This window comes from Hylobates moloch, unplaced genomic scaffold (assembly GCF_009828535.3).
Source record: "Hylobates moloch isolate HMO894 unplaced genomic scaffold, HMol_V3 SCAFFOLD_5, whole genome shotgun sequence".
Lineage (NCBI taxonomy): Eukaryota > Metazoa > Chordata > Mammalia > Primates > Hylobatidae > Hylobates > Hylobates moloch.
Window position 1 is genome coordinate 123,188,404 of NW_026652280.1, and position 4,377 is coordinate 123,192,780.

Below are 4,377 nucleotides of genomic sequence, written 5' to 3' on the forward strand. Positions count from 1 at the left end.
CAAGCTCTTTTCTCTTGTCTACTGCCATGTGAGACATGCCTTTTACCTTCTGCCATAATTGTGAGGCCTCCCCAGGGACATGGAACTGTAAATCCAATAAACCTCTTTCTTTTCTAAATTTGCCAGTCTTGGGTAAGTCTTTATCAGCAGCATGAAAATGGACTAATATGGTAAATTGGTACCAGGAGTGGAGTGCTGCTAAAATGATACACAAAAATGTGTAAGTGACTTTGGAACTGTGTAACAGACAGAGACTGGAACAGTTTGGATGTCTCAGAAGAATACAGGAAAGTGTGGGAAAGTTTGGAACTCCCTAGAGACTTGTTAATGGCTTTGAGTAAAATGCTAATAATGATATAAAATCCAGGGTGAGGTGGTCTCAGATGAAGATGAAGAACTTGTTGGGAACTGCAGCAAAGGTGACTCTTCTTATGTTTTAGCAAAGAGACTAGTGGCATTTTGCCTCTACCCTAGAGATTCATGAATCTTTGAACTTGAGAGAGATGATTTAGTGTATCTGGCAGAAGAAGTTTCTAAGCAGCAAAGCATTCAAAAGGTAACTTGGGTGCTGTTAAAGGCATTCAATTTTAAAATGGGAAACACAGCATAACAGTTCAGAAGATTTGCAGCCTGATATGACTGAAAAGACAAATCTCTTTTTCTGAGAAGAAATTCAAGCCAGCTGCAGAAATTTTCATAAGTAACAAGGAGCCAAATGTTAAACTCAACGATAATGGGGAAAATGTCTCCAGGGCATGTCAGGGGTCTTCACAGCAGCCTCTCCTATCAAAGGCCCAGAGGCCTAGGAGGAAAAAGTGATTTCTTGGGCTGGGCATAGGACCCCTGAGATGTGCAGCTTAGTAAGTTGGTGCTCCGCATCCCAGCCACTTCAGCCATGGCTAAGAGAGGCCAAGGAACAGCTCAGGCTATTGCTTCAGAGGGTGGTAGCCCCAATCCTTGGCGTTTTCCATGTAATATTGAGCTGGATGTGCACAAAAGTCAAGAATTGAGGTTTCAGAACCTCCCCTTAGATTTCACAGAATATATGGAAACACCCAGATGTCCAGGCAGAAGTTTGCTGCGGTGGCAGGGCCTTCATGGAGAAACTCTGCTAGGTCAGTGCAGAAGAGAAATATGGGGTCAGAGCACACACACAGGATCCCTACTGGGGCACCACCTAGTGGAGCTGTGAGAAGAGGGCGACTCCTCTAGATCACAGAATGGTAGATTCAGTGACAGCTTGTCCGCGCACCTGGAAAAGCTGCAGACACTCAACACCAGCCAGGGAAAGCAGCCAGGATGAGGCTATACCCTGTAAAGCCACAGAGGCAGAGATGCCCAAGGCCATGGGAACCTACCACTTTTAAATAAATAAAAGATTAATAAGAGAGGTAAAAACATATTTAATTATGTAGATAGCCAAGAACATAAGGGGTATCCACAAATAGAGTGCAAAAATGAAGTCCTTATGATACAGAGTTCCTCCCAGCAATGGCCAAAAGAAATTCAAATTTAGACAAAACCTCTGAGAGGGTTGGTAGAACATCAGTAGCAAGAGAGTGCAACCTGCATCTCTATCTGACCATCTACAAATCCTCAGGGCATCCCATCTGATGATTGACTGTCTGTACAATAAGCCCAACAATGTGTACCCTGCCACCAGGAAGAAAGCCAAGCCAAGCACTCAAGACACAAAATGAAATAAACAGGAAAGCAATGGTTCTCCCTGGGAATGAAAGGGTCAATAACAAATGATACTCAGGAGAAAATTCACCAGAATCACATTCCAAAGAACTAATTATAATTTTTTTTCTCCTGCAAATCTGAATTTGGAAAAGAAAAAACAGAGTCCTGTATTTGTATTTTTGTAGGCAAAATTCCAGGATCTGGTTCAGTAAAATTTTTACATCAGTTTTGTCGGATCTGAAGTCAGCTGCAGCCTCTGGAGCAAGTGGGATGCCCTCCCAGTCCATTCATGGTTGCCTAAGCCATAGGAAAGCAGAAACACTTTTTCTCTGCCCTCCTAGGTTCAGTGTCTCGGACCCTACAAATTAAACTGATCACAGTCAGGCTAACAAGAGAAAATATAATTAATTATGTACATACACATAGAAATTCACAAAGAAATGTGATGCAAAGAGGCAATTAGTATTTGGGGTGTATATGTTATACTAGCCAAAGAAAAGAAGTTTAGGGCTGCTTGGTGCAGGAGGTAAGTTATGAGAAAGTGGGGGGAAGAAATGTATTCTAAATAAGGATTGTTTAATAAGGTTTCTTATGCAGATAAATCATGAGCTCTTAAGAGTTGTCTATGGAGTAGTTTTCTTACAAGTACACTAGAGGGAGACGTCTTTACAAATTGAAATTTATGTCTTGCTTTTAGAAAGGTGAAAGTCAGTGAGCTAATTGCATTCTGCTCAAAATTGTGGCAAAATGGCATATTTTGGAGGGGCATATTTTGGTCCACTTCAGGATATTTTGCTGGATGAAAGTCTATATTTTAATGCATTATAGTGATATTCATCATAAGATAGGAAAACACTTTATTTCTTCTACAAGGAGAGCAGTGTCACTAAAATCATCAATGCCTGGTAGAATGTGGGGCTTTCTTTAATTTTATAGCATGCTTGAGTTGTCATTTGACTGACAGACAAATCAAGGGATAATTCTATTTTTTCCCTCCCCATCGTATAAAAATAGTAAGCAGGAAGCAGGTTGTCATAAAAATCAAGTATTTCGACATATGCCAATAGAAGCCTGGAGTAAGCATTGACAAATAGAGGTTCACGCAAATCTAAAGCCATTCAGAGGTTGGCAGTCCTATGTGCTAGTGAGTGAACTATGATGGAATTTAGTTGCATGTAAATTACAAAGCTGGAAGCTGGGGGAGGAGGGAAGTAAACTATAAACGTAGTGTACACTAAAACTGAATAAATTAATTCTGTAGTAATATTAATAAAGGGACTGACAATTACTTCCTAGAATTTCCCAGTGATAACATATAATTATGTTGTGTAAGTAGAGATATCTTTTATATTCAGACATGACATTGCTGGTATGAAGATATCAAATCTAATAGGAAAGTCTTGATAGAAAATGGATCCTTCTGTTATTGGTCACATTCTACCTTTTCATCACATTTTTCACTAGTATTCCATAAATGTGCTTCTCTAGCCTCACTGATTGACTGATCTGTTCTCTGCCACTCATCTCATTTATTCCTTTGTGCTTTTGTCATACTTTTTCTTCTTTTGGAATAAATTTCCCTCCTTTCTCTTCCTTACAAATCTCTCTTACCCATCTCAAGATCTTCCTTTATCATTAAGCTTTCCCAGGCCATTTCAGCTACGTAGGATCCCCTTCCTTTGAAACCAAACAACCTATTTCCGTACTTTATTATGCATCGCTTTAACTATTCCTCTGCATTCTTATTAACACATCATATAGTTATATTTTGCCTTGCCAACTATCCTCTGTACTTAAACATGGGTTACATGTTTCAAAGCACCTAAAAGAGTGCTGTGAAAAATAAATATATGTTGCATTGGTTGATGTGGGTCTTCACTGTAACGTACAGATTTATTTAATCTTTGCTTGAGGCCATAGAGCACACATAAGATATCTGATCATAATACCTGAGCATAACAAACCTGATGCTAAAGTTTTGGAATTAGACTTTCCTACAAATTTTATGACCTAGAACTAAATTAGAAACAACACTAAAGTTAGACAGCGTTTTGTGTCATCTAGCTTCCAGCTAACAGCACACCCAGACTGAATATGGCAAGATGTCAAACAAGAATACATTACTTTTGTGAATTTTCTTGATTGATTTTAGAGATATCATACTGTCTGGCCCAAATACTAAGAACAATTTTTATTATATATATATATAAACCTCATTTGATTTTTTTTTTTTTTTTGAGATGGAGTCTCACTCTGTTGCCAAGGCTGGAGTGCAGTGGCATGATCTCGGCTCACTGCAATCTCTCAGCCTCATTCAAGCCATTCTCCTGCCTCAGCCTCCCGAGTAGCTGGGCCTGGGACTACAGGCATGCACCGCCACTCCTGGCTAATTTTAGTATTTTTAGTAGAGATGGGGTTTTGCCATGTTGGCCAGGCTGGTCTTGAACTCCGACATCAAGTGATCCGCCCACCTCAGCCTCCCAAAGTGCTGGTATTACAGGCATGAGCCACCATGCCTGGCCAATAGTCATATCTTTACTGAAAAGATGAGGAGGTATGCATTTAGCCAGAACCAGTGGTTAGTATATTATATATGGTTTTTCATTTAACACAACAATCTGAGAGAGTATATATTGTTTCCATTTTACAGATTAGAAAACTAGGTTCAGATAAGTTTTTCAAACATGTCTA